The 18,082-nt window shown below is 40.5% G+C and overlaps 1 protein-coding gene across 6 annotated transcripts in view; it reads right to left on the bottom strand.

The window, feature by feature from the left end:
• EPS8 (EGFR pathway substrate 8, signaling adaptor) overlaps nt 1–18,082 on the bottom strand; it is a 155,414-nt gene that overhangs the window by 118,218 nt on the left and 19,114 nt on the right. The gene's annotated exons all lie outside the window — the stretch shown is intronic.

Here is an 18,082-nt window from a genome sequence, read left to right as displayed (position 1 = left end):
CTGCTGCCTACAAACAGCTCACAGATGGTGCTAAACCCCTCAGCTAGATGGTAAAGAAACCCAAACCCAACGCCATAATTCAATCCAGCTGCAAGCTCAGAGAGGCACCAAGCCCATCATCTGTGATCCAGCCTGTGCTCTGCTCTGGTGAATGCTTGGGGGCACCGACAGGGTTGGCCCACAGCCCTACCACAGAACGACTGGTAAATCATCGCCCAAAATAGGAAAAAAACATCTTACGCAGAAGGAGGAGAGCAGCCATCACATTCTTGCATGGGGGAGATGCCTTCATCTTAAAACCAAGCCTCTTTTGATTAGAGCTTGGCAAAAAAAGCATAAAAATCAAAGAGAAGGGAATTATTCTTACTAGATAATGCAAAAATATTTACATAATGGTTCCTAACAGTTCATCCCCATCAAGATTTCTTCCTTTCCTTTAAGTGCATACACAGCTCCTTTGACTTCTGTTACCTTCTTAGGAAAGGGGTGATGAAAAGGAACTGCTTGAACCACCCTGGACAAGGTCCAGCCTCCAGGGCACTAACTCCAACGGGAGCTCTTATCTGTGTGGTGCTTCAGAAGAAAGCAATGCCTCGGCAGGGCACAGGAGACCAGCTGGCAGTCACCAGAGCTTATGTCTGCCTGTTTTTAAAGCATGAGGAAGAGAAAGTGATTTTCAGGAACAGGACTCCAGCGGTGCACACCGTGCCCATCCAGCCCCTGTGCCTGATCAGCTGTGTGTCCACGTGTCGTGCTCAGCTCCTGGGGTGTCTCCCCTGCCCACAGACACTGTGCTGACAGAGGGAGAACTGTACCACCAGCGCCCAATGGCTCAGGCCAGCACCTCCATCGCTGCCTCCCTGCACTCGGTAAGCACCAGAGCAGCATCTCCAGTCACTCACTCAACACAGAGTGAGAAGGAAGGCATGGACAAAGGGGATGCAGCAAAGGGAGGGCAGAGAGAGAATGAGGAATTGCTTTTTCTTAGTACACCAGAGATGACGTTTTATTGGAGTTCACAGACTTAACACATTTCTAGAGCACTACTAGAAAGTTAGATTAAGTGAGCACACCTAACTCAAGTCCCAAATGGGATATATAGTGCCCAGTTACCCTAGCAACTTCCCCTTCAAGTTCCAGGACAAATCAGATTTCTGATGCTCTACACTATCACAATTGTGACAACAAAATGGTCAAGATAACTATTGATATATCATTATTTCAAGTGCCTGAAAAAAAACAAAGCAAAATAAACAAAATTATTCCATTTAAGATCAGAAAACCACTTTTTTTTCCAGGAGGTCAAGAGAAAACCCTATGCACAAAAGATATTAAAAAGCAAGAACCCAATGAGCTGTGAAAAAAAAAAATCATCCGGGAGAACAGGATGGTCCTCATGAGCTGGTAGTTTGACATATAGCACACCTCCATTAGATGAAAGCACATCCTTTTAAAATGTTATTTAGCACGAGAGTTGTAAAAATGTGTAATGCCTCGTGCAATACCTCAAAGGCTGATCAGGTAAGATCCTTCTTTAAGATCAGGTCACTACTTCATACAGGAAACATGACTTGGAAGAGATCTCTCATTCACTAATTAGCATTAGTGCTTTAATAAGTGAATATTTCAGTTTTAATTAGAGCCAAAGTCTCACCACCATCTTACAGAAATGAATTTTGTTATTGGAAGTAGCATCCTCTTCCAAATCGGTGAGCTGCAGACTGCTTGCTACAATGAAAATGGCTTTCCTTTATAAGCATTTCTGCAAACGTCCAGCTTGGTTATTTCTACTGTCTTTTGGAAACTCCTCATACATTTTTTTCAACAGATTCATCATTTCCTTTTATTCAATATTCAAACCTGATTCTATTCAAATCCCTGAATCTAAGGGATTCTATTAATTGTTTAGAAGCATCCTCGTTTTACTGATGGATGAAACTTTATACTATTTCTTTAAATATGGTTGCAATACTGAAGTGTAGCACCAGCAAAAAAGCTGGAAAAGTTTGCCTTCCTTTGGGATAAATGGGAAAAAAATTATATCTAGTTATCATCACAGAGAAAAAAAAAAAGTGATACTCCTGTAAACTATGACTCATTGAGTTTTTTCATTTTGTTTTTAATTCGTTTGTAAAGGAATCTTAACAGTCTTTTTTTTTTCTTCAAGTTTAAGGGTTGCAAAACTTCCTTTTCCTCCCAATATTATTATCTGTCAAGAGAAGAAAGAGCCTGAAAGCTGTTGCACTGGAGGTTGGCAGAATCGTAAGCTTACCTTAAAAAGGCTGTTAGTTAAGCCGATGGTCACAACTCTTAGTTTGTTACAGAGAAATAAATGTGTTATTGAGAGGTAGTATGGAAGTCAAAAATCCATTAGTAACATCTAGTTTGTCCTAACCATTCCCATCACCTTGAAAGTCACCTTTGCACTCTCTATCAGCCATCAGCTTCAGACAAGATCATTGTATTACTGCTGCAGTCTGAACTCTTTTTATGGAAAAATAAAAAGCTTAAAACAAGATTCATTTATAACTGTATCATTTAAGTTCTGCTTACCAACTGACTAGCTAAGCATTTCAGAATGTCTGTTCTCTACACGTTGCCCAAACATTAACCAGTGACATAACTGCACAACAGCATCAGAATTAAGACACATCTACAACTTGGTGAGATAAGGGGGGGGGGGAGGGGGGGAGCAGGGCAGAAAAAAATTGAAAAACCACACTTTGTCAGGTCACTTTTACAGTTTCTGAAATGCCAGTTGTTCATTTTAGCACACCACTAGTCTCAAATGGTGAAGGTACTGTCACTCAAAACACTCCTATTACAAGCATGCTCTGGGCTTGTATTTAGACATGGGAGTGAGAGAAGAGGTAGGGGAGAATAATCTCTGTTCTGGGAATATATTTAGACATAATAGAGTGGAAGAATAATGAAGAAATTAAAATATACGGGTTCACACACTACCACCTTGTAAGAAGAGCAGTGGCAGAGTTGTGTTAAGGGACCAGTTACAGCTCAAGTTGCCTGGGGACTCCTTTTGTCTCTCTGCTCTTTTGGTTCACAGTGCTTTTAGATGAGAAAAGGCACCTTGTGCCAGTGGTGCTCGTGTGTCCTGAGTGCTTCAGGTCCTTTAAAGATAGATGGAGGGTCATGGCCTTCATTCTCCAGGTCTGTATTTTTAAGAATCATTTTGCATACCTTCAGTGTATGCATGGACTCTGAAGAGCTATTACAGAGGCTCAACTTTCAGTCAGAGCTTTGCACCTGCCCTTTTAAAAATCTAATTACTCAAATGCTCATTGTCCCCTCCCCAAAATGAATATTCCCAACTTAGGTTCCTCTTGAGAGCAAAACTTAGTGTCTCCCATGGCATAATCTTCAGCTAAAGCACTGTATCCTTCTATTAAACTTCTATCTTAAAACACAGTATTTTCTTGAATTGTCCAAAAATGCCAAAACCTGCTTTTAGAAAGCTGTAGGCAAAGTGCCCAACACCTCTTCAAGCTGCAATGCAGCTTTCACCTCTAATTGTCCAAGCTCTCATGACTACCATCACCTCTTTCTTTACTCTTAGGAACAACATTTGAATTTGAATACTGGTGCCTAGTGTTTCATCCCTGTCAGATGAACCACCATATCCATTTCCAGCACTAATAAGTTTAAATCAGTAGTGACGGTTTCCAGTCATGCAGAAACATGGGCAGACTCAGATGTCATTCTCAAAATGGTAACTGATTTGAGAGAGAGCATCACAGTCACATTGCCAAAATAGATATCTGTTTTTAAATGACTCATTAAAATCCAGGGCAGATCAAAGGGCCTGACAGCAGAAGGATTATTAGGAAAAAAAACCCACCATATTTAATGCGTTAGCTAACATGTTAGAATCCCTAAGAAGATAAGGCAATTTTAGTTTCAAACAAAAATACTTGACTTTGTGAGAAAAGACAACTTATTATTAATTCAAGATAAAATCATGGTACTGGAGGTGAGCCAGTTTATTGTTTTCTCAAGCCTTAGCAGACTGAACTCAAGATAACAGAAGAATCCCAGGGCTGTGCAAAAGGGGGATAAAAGCTACAAGCTCTGGTCTTCCGAGCAGCAGCACTGACATTCCCCGCTCCAGACCTCTGTTTTGCTACCGCTGTCATAGCTCCACCTGATATCATGGCTGTGGATTTATTTTTCCAGGGTTGTTGGGACAATCATTTTGGTCTTCACTGTCTCGTAGCTAACAATACAGGCCTGCAGCCAGTGCAAAATATCTGGAAACTGTAAAAATACATGGAAACAAAAACTATTTCTTTTGCTCCATCCATACAGTGGATGCTATGAAAAACACAGGGTTCATAAGCAAGAAAATTAGTGGTGTACTTCCCACTGAGCTGTTAGCCTTTACAGGTTAAGTCTAGATAGATAAAGAACTGAGTGAAAACACATTGAAGTGCCTCACAGCAATGAACCCTGGAGGCTCTCCTAACTCTCAACAGTCACATACCGAAGTTTTTACAGAGGTGAAATGATCCCACTACATTACCACCAGCCCATTCTGCTCATTCCCCAGTCAACAGCCCCCACTTCATCTTCACATCACTTACCACTGCCAGTACACCTACCTCTGCAGTGCCAATACTGAAATCACGACAGCTGATTCTTCAGCCTAGCAAGCAACTGGAAATTGTGATGATTTCTATGGAGAAGAGCTTAGACAAGTTACAGTAAAACTTGCTTAATTTTGTTTGAGGCCATGCTGAATAGTAAAACTGAGGATGCACTGCCGTATTTCACTTATTAGCTTCAGAAATTCTAAATAGGCAACGTTGCATGCAAGAAATCTCAGCTATTTATAAAATGAACAGCCCCAAACCCAAGATGTTAATCCTCATATTTACTTCACCAGGGTGCAGGAAGTGCCCAAAATACATTATTTGTCATTAAGCACTCGCATCAATCTCTGAATTTCTACCTCTCATCTGAAAGAGCTGCACAGAGTAAAATCAGCATTAACCTACACGAAACAATGTATTGCAGCGCTTTCAGCTTCTCTTCACTATATAGTCTAAAGATCGCAGCATTTTAAGACTTCTTTGTAGTTCATAGCCCAGTGACATACCAATGAGATAGAGTCATTCCTGAGGACTTCGAAAGAACATTAAGGAACATTAAAGGAAGACAAGGGAAACCATTCGGTAGTTTTAGGTCCTCTCTCTCTCCTTCTTAAAAAAAGCCCTTTCATCTCAGATAAACAGAGGGTTTTTCTTGGTTTATTTGCTTTTACGTCTGGAGTTAAGACATTGCCCAGCAGAGTTTTCATGAAAACATAAAGCTCGTTTAAAATAGTACACACTTCAAACAAAAGATGTCTCACACTAAGATGAATACACCAAAAAAATAACAAGAATGGCGACATATTCTTTTAAATTGTTTCCAAATGATCCAAGTTTATATAATAAAAAAAGCACATGAATTTTCTTGGGATTTGTTCTGGGTTTTTTTTTCTTGTGGGTGGTTGTTTTGGTTTTGTTTTTTTTTGTTGTTTTGTTTTTTTTTTTTTTTTAATTTGAGATTTTGAGCCTCAATCTCACAAGCATTTAAGTTAAACAACAGGCAGACAGACAAGTTGCCCCATTACTATCAGCGTAACATATAAGTATTTATAGATCAAGATTTTGATCCTGAATCAACCCTCTCCCCCACACTTGAGGGCAACTCCTTCATGAACACCATCACCAAGCTTTATCAATGAACGTTTCCAACAGGGCTGAAGAATACCTTCAAACTGGTCAAGGTAGGTCTTAGGCAATTCTCAGTAAGTTTTGAAGCAAAAGATTTCTGTTCACTACATCCAGGGAAGGGGGAGAAGATATTTTGCTAAGGCACAAAGGATGGAGTACTACTGTACGCCAGAGCCTACGCTCCATTGGATTCACAGTACATGAATTGTGATCATTGTCTGCAACATATCAACTGCTGAAGACATACGTACATTACCAGATGTGGTAGGCAAGACACTAGATCTAGATGAAAACAAAATACATGGCTGTTGTAAAATAGGAAAGAAACTGAAAAACTATCTGCATAGAATACGTACACATATCATCTTAAAGGCATAAATGAGAAAAAGCAAGAGAGGGCAGAAGTCTTGCCTTTTTTTTTTTTTTTTTTCTGCCACAGCAGTGACTCAATGCATTTCTAGAAGCTCTAGGGGGGATACATGTCCAGAGTGGTGAGTGCACATTTATTTAGACCGAGAATGCTAAACATATATGGTTTCTAATCAGTGAGTGCAACACCACCATCCCAATGCTTATGAAAAAAAAAGTTTCTGTACAACAAAAATGACCCCAAGCTCCAGATCTGCATCGTTTTTTAAGGTCAGTTGACCCCTGAAGGGATCACAGAGGGATATCTGAAAGTCTCTTTTATTTTATGTCATCATGGCAACAACACTGCCTCAGAATATTTCCTCATTACTGGAAGCAAGAGTTCCATGTAGGGGAGGCATGCAGGGAGCACATAAAGAGCAAGGGCATCTGTAAAATTACTATGCACTTTTCTTTACATCCTAAAGAAGTCATTGCACTAAAGCTCTGTGAGGGAGGTTTTAAGAATAGGGAGGACTTGCATCGCTTGTCACACATTCCCACACAGTCTTGTGGATTCAATTTACTAAGTTGCCTGAAGTCACATCTGCAAATCTTGTTCAGTAGCAGCCATAAGGGAGACACGGCCATGGAGCAAAAGTGTTATCGCTGGCATTACTGAGAGTATTAGCACAGCATGCTTCTGGACATCCCAGTCACTGTACAACACCATCTCCATGGTCTAAGAGTTAGGAAGGCCCCGAGTCTCTCAAACATCAAAGTGAACCTATACAAGAACCTCCCCAACACTTGCATGGATTTCTCCCACAGGCTAAATAGCCTTTAACTCTTAGAAACTGTTTTGCAACCAAGTCTCAGTCTGCCATGTGAGCCAAAAATGATTATGCAAAGAAGTATACAGTGGTTCAGAAAGTGATCTGAGTTTATACAATTTATACAGCGAAGCATGAAGAGAAAGAAGCACAGACTCTAGGATTATCTGCTTTTAGCCTATGAGGTTTTGGGGGAAAAGGTCTATATGCAGAGGAGGAAATCTGTGCTGCATTTGCTATATGCCAAAAAATATATATAAACACAAACAACAGTATCTAGAGGGTAGCACCATACAATTCAAACACAGAACCACTAAAAATTCACTAATGAACTTAGTGAAAAATGTCAATGTTTGCCAGAGGCAGGCAGTTTAAATTATTGTGTCTATCATGGATGGAGAGGAAGGACAAGAAATCTTGTTTTATATTTTTCTACCATAAATAGAAGGGCAGAAACTCTCCTCCTTCATACGCTCTGAAGGTGAAACTAGATGATGTAATGATCCCTCATGGCTTTAAACAGGTTTTATAGATTATCTGACTTAAAAATAGACACAATGTTTAAAAAATAAAATTCTCTTGAAATTGAGTACCTAGTACAACAAGCCTCCAGACACTGGCTAAGATCTGGAGGAGCTATGGCCATACGAATATTGTATAAACCAAAGGGAAAATCTCAGGTAGATATTCTGAAACTGAAATTTTATCCCACTGACTCTATTCACCTGAAAAGTAAATGATATGTACTATCTTCTATATAGTCTGCTTTAGCTAGGTGCAGATCTCCAGAAAAGCATGCCATCAGAGGATTTGTCTACAGTGAAGACGCCATACCCCGGGTTGGGTACTGGACCCAGTCTAGCCACGGCAGCAAGGACCTCTGTCCTCAGCCAAGAGGCATGGAGCCCACTGTGTCCCATGCAACTGCAGCCTGTTTCTGGTACCAGGAGAGTACAATTAAAATTGGCTTGGATATGCCTGCACTGTCCTGACATCTCTGCTGTAGGCACTCCCCGGAATAACTTAATTCAAAGCCTGTTACCACAAAATAATTGCCAGAGGTCACGCCATCGTGGTTCAGACGAGGACCTGAATTCATTAAGTGAACCAATATATGCGTTGCCTTTTTGCTCCCTTTTCAAGTACAAGGCCAAAGGAGGAAGCACAGGAGAGATGTGTTGTCATCTTGCCAATGGAGTTGCTTCTTGTCAGCTACACCATTGTTTAACTTGTCACAAGCACAAGCAAAACAATACAACACAGCAAATCTCACCAACTTGTATGAAAGGCCTGGAAGTCCACTGGAAATCACTTAATTTCGTGAGCCAGTGAGTACACAAACAATAAGAATCAGGTTGCTTTGCTCATATGTTTTGACAACAGCCATCTCATTTTATTTATTATGATAATTCATAAAGCACCATCAAATACAGTGTAGAATCTCTTATAAAAATAATTACAGTCTACTAATGCAAGATCTCATTGAAGCACACCATTAATTCCTTGACAGTTAGGGAACGAGCCAAATACTTTGTGCAAATGAAGGATTAGCAAGGTTTCAACACACACATTTCCTTGCACTTAAAATGTGCAAAGAGCAAACCTTATTAAAACAGCATTTCATATTATACTTTAAAATGATGGCCCCTTCGGCAGATTTTCTGTACTTCAAAAGATAGCTATTATACTACTATATGTTACAGTCTAGGATAACAGAAAAAGAAATTCCTATCAAATTGCTACACCGCTGTATGCAGGGAGATGAAGCCGTTGCTCTTTCCTATAGCCCCCAAGAAAACCCAGACTTTTGTTCAAAATGAGGTGCCATCAGTCTCACATAATAAAGAGAGAACAGCTTTAACACAATACTATGAATTGTCTTCCACTTTGCTACTGAAAATATTTTGAGCAGCTAAAGCAACATTTTCTAAACCTACCGTCCAGCATTTGGGACTTCTCTGTATGGGCCTCAGGGTTATGTTGCCTACATCTATGTGCTGAAACTGCTTCTATTTCTATGCAGAAGGAGTTCTTGGTTGTACAGTTTATGGTTGTTTTTAAAATAGGATTTCCCTAAAATTAAAAAATAAAAAAAAGGCAGCAGGTGTCGTGTCTTCTTGCTGTTTAATGATGTTCAAAGTTGTCTGAAAATTTGCTTACACATAATCATAAAGGACTGAATCAGTTCCCTGCTTTGCATCATTTCTGTTTAAGAAGTCCTTGCAGTGCAGGCACTATTAAATCATGCCGCCCATGAGCTAGATTCGCGCGATCTCTCTAACATGTTAACTGATTCAGGTCTTCATAATTAGAACTGACCCAGAAGCTATTAGGAAATATCCCTAGCATTTTAAATAAGCATTATACTAGATATTAAGATATGATTAGAAACAGATCACTTGTTATAGGCAGTTTGACAGCCCGACTTAGTAAACTAGAACCCCTTAAAAATCACCAGAAATATCTAACAACAATATTCAAATCGAGATCTCATAATGAGCAATGAAGAATGCTGAAGGTGTTGTGTTCTTCCAAACTTTTCCATCTTATCTCAGATGTTTACAGTAAAAAGAACAGAGAAGTTTTCTTCAAAGCACAATTATTACCAATCCTCTCCAACATTCCAGCAGCACAATATTCTTCTTATAATGCAACCGAGTAACCCCCTCAGATCCTCAGGAGACGTTAGCAAAATAATTGTTCCCCCTCAGTGTTCCTTTGTTTTTACTTTATTTTTTTTTCTTACCCTTATTACTTCAGGCAGAAATTACTTTGAGATAGTATCATCAATTTACCAAAACAGAACTCCCCTGCATTTATTTTCTTTTAGGTTAAAGTTTTACAATTAAATTGTACATTAGAGCTAAACCTAATCTTTTTCTCCCTGGCTAAAACTGATTGGCACACTAAGTCTTCAGTTTAATTTTTCCCCCTCTCTCATTTTGCTAACTAGAAGAGAAATGAATCTACCTTCAAGCCTGTTGGAATCAATCGTCTTTTCTCTTTCTCACAATTTATAAGTCAGAGGCTTAAAAAGTGTTCATATCCTCTTTTAACAAGCTGGTTATGCGAGATAAGCGCAAGAACATTAATAAAAATAGCTCAGCGTTAAGTAATAGATGTTTTACAAAAGTAGACCTACAAAAAAAACCCTAAATGCTAATTGTGATTTATACCACGTCTCTTTTCCTATACTACCAATTATCAATCATCTCTAAAAGATCCCTTCTTTCACACATCAATGTCACGAATGCCACCTCATTCCTAATCAGGTGAGACACCACACAGCACAGACCAGCCCCCAGTTAGCCCTGTGACTTGTAAACGCTGGCATACTGCAGAATAGGTTTTATTCTTTCCCAGTTATGGACTTTTACTATTTTTTTTTTTAACTTTTTCTTTTTTTTTTTTTTAAAGGAGTCCCTCACAAAGAATTCACAGCTGGAAGGAAGTACAGCTTCTCTCATCTCAGCTCTCCCATACATTGCACCTCAGTATGGTCTACACCATCGCTTTTACCACCACTCTCAATGTCTCCAGTGTTCATGAAAACTGTATCTAAAACAACGATAATACAACCACCAGCACTGAAACTTTTATTACTGCAATTACAACAAAGCAGCTAGTGGTAATAATACTACTACTGAGCATTTACATGGTGCTTTATATCTTCAAAAGGCTGTATAAATGTATAAACATTTGCTAATTAAGCCTCACAGAACTCCTGAGAGACAGATACATTTTTTGTTTATAAATAGGAAAACTGAGGCAAAGAGACATAACAGCTGTCTCTAAAATAAATATCTTCAGATGATTTTAAAAAAAGGCAATGGAGATCTTTTTGGACAGTAAGAACTTTCAGAGTTATAAATGCACAGCTTAAAATACTAAAAGAATCCAATGGGATGTTCACTCTCAGGCTCTGCGCATCCCCCCCCTCCAAAAAAGTCAGCAAACACTTTCCCCAGGAAGACATAGTTCACTGCTGCCCGCTGCTCTGGGCTACTCGCCACTGTGGAGCACAAAAGGCTGGACTGCACAGGCCAGTAGGACTATCTCATCCGCTAAACCCACAACCTGGAAGTCCAAGCCCCTGTGAAGAAGTCAAACTGTTGATAAGCTGTGCAAAACTGACTTCAAATGGTCACCACCAAGACTGGGCCTCAACAGCAACTTGCTTCTCCTCCAGGGCTGTATTCTGCTCTGTCACTATTTAAGAAACATATGAACAGTTCTTCTTCTTGCATATCAACATTTCGCTTTAATATAAAAAGTGAGAAAAACTGTACATTCTAAGTAGGAAAGAACAAATGCCGCCACGTATTGAAGGCACTTCTGAGAATATCTTACTTTCATATTCAGTAAGACACTGACTGAACAGACTTTTTTGTGTGTGTATTAGACACCTCACTCACACAGGGACAACAAATGCCTACACACACTCTAACACCTCCTATTCAGGTCTTGAGCTCTAGAACTGCTTGAAGTGAGCTTAATATTATTGCCTAGACAAAATACACAGCATTAAACCTTTAGAGAAGACATTACTTTTAAAACTCTATCCCACAAAGACTTGACTACCTCTGTAACTTCACATACGATATGTCCCACTGAGATCAACGGATCTGAAATGCATCTCAGAAGATGCTGGAATAAAGACAAATGACACAAAAGGGGAAAAAGAGTTGGTTTGTGAGTAAGAAAAAGCTCTACCACAAGAAGTGGCACGAGGTGCATTCTGCAAAGCTGGACATGGAGTACTATGTGGAACCGAAGAGCGGAGTAAAACAAAAAGCACAGGGAAAACTTAAAGGATAAATAAAGACAGATGGAAGAAAAAAAAAACAAAACAGGAGACTAAAGTTATATCAAGACTCAAGAGCAGGATGGACCAGAATATGGAAGATGGTGGAGAAACATGGCTCAGGCAAGTGAAGAAGGAAGGAAAACATTAAGAGCTCACCCAGGGGCTGGGCTGAGCAGGTGGAAGAACAGAGACCAAAGCTGAAGGTAAGGCCCAAAACGCAGCAGTGCTTTAGCACAGGAGCAGACACGAGAAGGGAAACAGTGACTGCCATGGAGAAGCTGTGTTTGTTTCTCAGCAGTGGTAGGACATTCGTCACACAGGGGTGATTTACCTAATGGACACTGAGGTACAAAGTCCAGATTCCTCACTCTGTCCTGCCCTCTGTACATGAGATAGCACTAAGAGGCTAATTACCAGTTAGCCCAGATTTATTAGCCATAATGACGTTTACAGCTAAAATAGGAATAGACTCCACCCTTTACAGCTAAAATAGGAACAGACTCCACCCTCCTACCTCCCAGCCCTCTGCCTTCACCCCTGGACAATTGCTTTATCCCTAAATACAGGAAGAGAAGGAAACAGAAGAGATGAAACATTACACTAAGGGTGCGAGAGCATGGGAAGAATTGCGAAGCGATAAATAATGCTAGGAGGGGAGAAGAGAATAAGTAACTCCACTTTGGGAAAAGTGAGCCTGAGACAACAATGAAGTGAAAGGAGAAGAAAAATGTGTATTTAAATACACAGCCTGCCACCCAATTCTGAATGTGAAAAATATTTATATCTCCAACTGAAGGCAGTATAATGCACTCACTGGCTTCTCAAGACATGTTGTGCACAGCTGAAAATTACTTTAGAGGCACATCTATAGATGGCTGACTTTTCCATGCCATTTTTAAAATGGCATGGAAGATCGTCGAGCTGAATTTTATTACGACTTGATGTCACAAACTCCTCATGATGTAACTCAATTTCATTGCATAGCCCTTGCTATACCATTGTCATACGCAGTTACAGTGAAGAATTCAACATGCAAGATGAATGTCTCACTCTTTGTACAAAGGTCTCACATTCACAAGCTCTGAGTAATAGAACTGCACATTCAAAATATTTTTATGATGTACATTGTGATTCTCACAGGCACTGAACACTTACCGAATCCCTGCACCAACCAGATACCTAACTCCCTGAAAAACCAAGTGTTAAATCCCTTATGGATTAGAAAAAGAAAGCTTTCTAAAGGCTAATTACTCCAAATTATATTTTACACTGGAAACAAAGAGATCTTTGACTCAGGAAATAGAGAAGACAACACCTCAGACACATTGTGGAAGAAAGCAAAAAGAACAGTGGCATCGGAAGAAGGAAGAGTACATCAGAAGAAAGAGCAGAGTCCTCAGCCTTCATGAAAGGAACATTCAGAGGGCTGAATTAACACTAAGCCCTCTCAACCACCCCAGAATGAAAGAAAGCGCTCATTAACCAAAGTTCACATTTCAGGTGGAAGACAAATCACTAGGAGCATTAAGCGAACAAATCGCAGCAACGTCAAATTCTACCTAAAGTTAAAACATTGATAAAATTGGCATAATCTTGTGTCTCGCTAGGCATCTGCAAGTATTGAAGAGCAAATGGACTTCAGTGATCTCATGTATTTCTCATGTTTTTAGATCAAGCTTTATGCAGCTCATCTGGGGGGTATGTTAAATATCATTTCCCTTTCCTAATGGCTCTGGCCCTATACTAAGGAACAGCAAAAAGCTACTGCTAACATCTCACTTTCAGCTTCTCTTTGCACTTGAGCCAATTTCTGGAAGGCGAGGGGGAGGAGAAGGGAGTACTGATGGGAGAAGCAGCAAGCCTAGTGCCTGCTTTTCTACTTGGTCAAATCTTTAAAAATGCTTTTACATGCAGGAGCAGAAATCAAAGTAATACACACAAATCCCCATGAGTCATCCCTTTATTTTCCAGTTACAAACATTCCTGAGCTACAGACATTAAGGCTTGCAGTGATACTCTTGCAGTAGGTTAAGACTGAAGCATCCAGGAGCTGCAGCAAATTCCAGTTCCCTGCCCCAAGAACCAGCTATGGCAGCTTCACAATTCAGTCAGCTGAATACAGCTCCTCTACACTCATGGAAGGCTTGAAAGAAGTCAGATATTCCCTTACCTGCAGTGGTAATCTATACAATCCAGAAAATCCATAAGCAGTAACATTTTGGATTATTAAAAGATAAATCCTCTATTTCATGTAAAACCAACGTATTCTTGAGATGGAAAAAAAAATAAAGGACAAGTTACCTGTACAAAGCCTACTTTAAGCTACTGAACATCCATAACACCTACTCTCACTCAACAGATAACATTCTTAAAATTTTTTTTTTCTAAATATTCTGTTGAAATACTCAAAGGTTTCACAGTATCACAGGACAACAGGTTCATCATTTCACAACCCAGACTTTTATAGCAGGTTTTGGGTTTTTTTCTCTGTAGTTTTATAGCAAACATAGCAATTTCCACAGTTGGTCAAAACGCCAACTTGAGCGAAGCTTTAAGAACAAATGCAAGTACAATCCCCTGTCACACCATCAGTAATGAAGACGCCTGTTATGCATCAGAAAACTACACAACAGAAACTGATAACTTAAGGAGAGATGTACAATTTCCATGGAAAATACTAACTCTGCACCTTTGAAGTCAGAGACATCTAACTTTGTCTATCCAGAATGCACAAGGTTGATCAAGTCTATTCAGAAAAAGACAAATGTAATAAACGCAAATAAAGTAATTTGCTATTTCCACTTTAGATCTCAAACCTGTGGAGATTCACAGCATGAGTATCTTTAATTACCTAGACAGTGGCATACAGAGGGAAGGGAAGAAAGGACTGGAAGCGTTCAATGAGTAGCATTCAAGGCCCTGAGCTGGCTAATATTTAAAAATTTTACTAAAACTGACATTAGAGAATAAAATCAAGGGCATGTGCTAGTGATTGGGGGCTCATGGTCACAGCTCAAAATGAAAACAGGTCCTCAAAAGCTAATGCTAACGTTTCCATTTGTAACTGACACATTTTTTATCCCCTCAGTGTTCATGACATGCAATTAATAACAAACAAACAAAAAACAACAAACAAAAAAATCCTCTCCTCACAAAACAGTTGTGAAGGTTGCTTCTTCCCACATCATCCTGGTCTTTCCAAGAAGGCTGTGACTAATCTCGCCAGGCAACAAGCGGAATTGTGCAGGATCTCTGAGAATCAAACGCTATAAAAGACACCTTGTCTTTTCATTTCGGTGAATGAAGAGCTCTGTTTTGGAAACAGTTGTGCAAATGCTTTGCTACACGCACACCAAGTAGTCTCACTGACTTTCTCAGATGAAACTTTAAATGACTGTATACCTAGCTTCATGTATGGGCACAACAGGGAGAAAGAAACCCAGCAGTCACTCAGGACTGCAGTAACTGCTGAAGTTCCTGACAAAATGTAAAATTCAAATGACAGCGATCATTTAACTTGAGACCTAGGGTGGGAAACTGAAATTCCTAGGTATTAGGGTTAAATCGAGATCTGTACGAAACTATAAGAAAATCAGTGTGTTGGATGAATAAATAAAGGGATGAATCAGAGTCTAACTCTGGAGTTGAAATAAAATGGCAGCAGTTACAGCTCTCCCTGAAAGCAAGAGTTCTAGTTTCTGGTAATGCAAAGCATTTAATGTTGGAAAAACTAGAGAACTAGCACTGAAAACAAGAAATAAGCCTCTTAGTGCAGTTATATATATTGAATTTTCACAGTGGGGGGAGGGGGGGAGGACTGTTAGTTCAGTTACAGATGATACTTTTAAGTGAATTACAGTTTTAGCAGGTATTGTGTAAGTATGGCCCTACGATGAAGAAAAAGCATATTTCAGGCATCATGCTGCTCTCTGTACCACAAGACAAATACTGAGGCTTCAAAATCGGTTAAAAACCATCTAGTCACAAGCTGTTGATTAGCCTCCTTGGGAACCCATCTCAGGACTAGAATGATGAAAACTCTGAATCCCTATGGACAAAGGAGACACAGACCCAGATGCCGTTAAATGAGAAAGCAAAAAGAAATCCTGGTTTCAAAGGAAATGTGAGAAACAGACCTATCCACATGCTGAAAACACACACACGACCAAAGCACCTTTCCAATTCTCTTTGAATGGAGATATTACGATCGGGCCACGCACACTGCACCGTAAGCAACACAGATCTGAGGTGTTAAATGTCTTTTCTTTCTGAACACCAGCCCCTCAGCAGCAGAGAGAGAAGAGTTTGAAGAGTCACAGACCAAAGGGCTCCATTTTTCTGCCTGGCACAGCTGAAAGCTGTGTCTTCAAGAAAATCTTGTACCTTTGACCATTCACTGAGAAGACAGAGTGATACAGGAATTGTAATTAGGAGAATAAGAGCAACAAGTGCTAGACATTGAAAACAAAGTTAGGAAGCACTTTATTAGCATGGTCTTCATTGTGTGGACTCGAAGTCTTCTGTTATCTCACTGCAGTAGCTGAAGAGAGAAGTTCTTATATATTTAATCTATTTTGACCCTCAGGGCACCAATTATTCAACTTCAGATGTTTAGATTTTCATAAGCTTTCACCCACAGGGAAAAAGAAAATTCAGCAGTTAATGTAACTGATTTGCCATTTACAGCTAGACTATGGACAGAAAGAAAATCAATCGTATTTCACAAATAGAGTTGTCACCAAGTGCAAAACTTCTATATTTTTTTCTGTGCATTTCACAGCAGAACTGTCTCTAGATCAATCTTGCCCTCTCTACTACCGCTATACATAATACAGCACCTAATCACTACTGAGTGTTGTCTCTTGTGGGGTGTTACCTCCCTCCAATTAAATCTAATGGGATGCTTTGGCTGCTGTCAAAATTACACGCAATCAGAAACATTCATTCTGAGCTATGAGAAGGCATAACTCAATACTGCAGCCATTACGAGTATGTGACAATACAAGCCAGCTGGACAATTAAAGTCCAAACCCACTTATATTTCCACAGCTTCTCCCAGTAAAAGCCAGCAGCAGCCCCATCTGCTTCTGTGGAGCCTTGAGCACAGTATCTCATTACCTGACAATACCCGTATGCTAATAATGCTACACTCACTGTGAACTGTGAATCAAGACGAGATATGCTGTGACTCCCTTACACCTTGGAAACCCTGTAAGCTCTTTGCAGTTCCCCCTGCTCACCAAGAAACAACCGACCCATTTCAGGCCCCACCCAGGAGAGGACCACTTCTCAGAGGGCAAGGGTTGCAGCATTTCCATGGGTATTCCATGGAAAGGAAACTGGTCACACAATGCTGATTCAGTATTTCCAGTTGCTAACAACAAAAATGGGCATTTTTATGTTCTCCCGTGTAAGCATTTTTTGTAGCTGACATAGACATTGCACAACCACAAACAAGAAGAAAGATGGTCAATAGGAAGGGAGGAGGACCACATTTTTGATGATGAAGAAGAGGTACAATTAAAATACAGTCTACGCTGCAAAGACACATAGTATCCACCATTTGGTTAATATTTCAGCAGACTCAATAGGGAGCAGTAATACTTTTATCCTCAGTACTTCACTTTAAGTAAACAAAGCAGACCCACCAAAGATCGTACTGCTGCATGTCTGTAACTCTTGGGGTACAAGACCCATGAGCCAAGGCAAAGCACAGTTTTTGAGTGGGAGGGTTGCTTCCCAAACCACCACCTTAAGAAAAACTTGTTCCACCCTTCTTCTATTGCCTGCTACTAGCTGGCTTGAAACTAGGGTTTAGTGGAAGCTGCAATGTCTCGCTTTTCATGGATACAACACAGACCTGCTGACGTTACAGGGGGAGCGGGAGCACCTGAGAACATGCTGCAAAATGCCACAAACCTGTTTTCCACTGCGTGCCCAGGTCATCCTTCGTGCACTGGCGCGATGCATAAGGGAGTGCATGTCATGGCAACAAGAGGGGCAGGAAGAGGAAGAACGGCAGGGAAAGTTAGCAGATAGAGGGAAAGGGCTGAACAGCAGAGGAGAAGACGGCAGGGCAGAGCACCAAAGAAGCGCAGGCATGCAACAGGATTATCCCACTCGAAAGCTGCCCTTCACCAGGTACCAGCAGTACGTGCCACCTTTGGCAAAGCCAGCTTAACCGCCCGGGAAAAAAATCCCACAACAAGGACAGAAAGCCCAGTCACCTGGTAGAAGGTGAGGGAGGAGAAGGAGGGCACAGGCACGGACGTTGCCCTTCCCGGGTAGCAGCCGGGATCCTCACCCGCCGCCCGGGCCGCCCCCGGGGCCGCGGCGCGCTGCCGGTGGGAGCCCGGCGG

Source organism: Nyctibius grandis, chromosome 5 (genome assembly GCF_013368605.1).
Source record: "Nyctibius grandis isolate bNycGra1 chromosome 5, bNycGra1.pri, whole genome shotgun sequence".
NCBI classification, from domain to species: Eukaryota; Metazoa; Chordata; class Aves; order Nyctibiiformes; family Nyctibiidae; genus Nyctibius; species Nyctibius grandis.
Note: the sequence above shows the minus strand (reverse complement) of the source record. Positions and strands in the feature narration are given on the sequence as shown.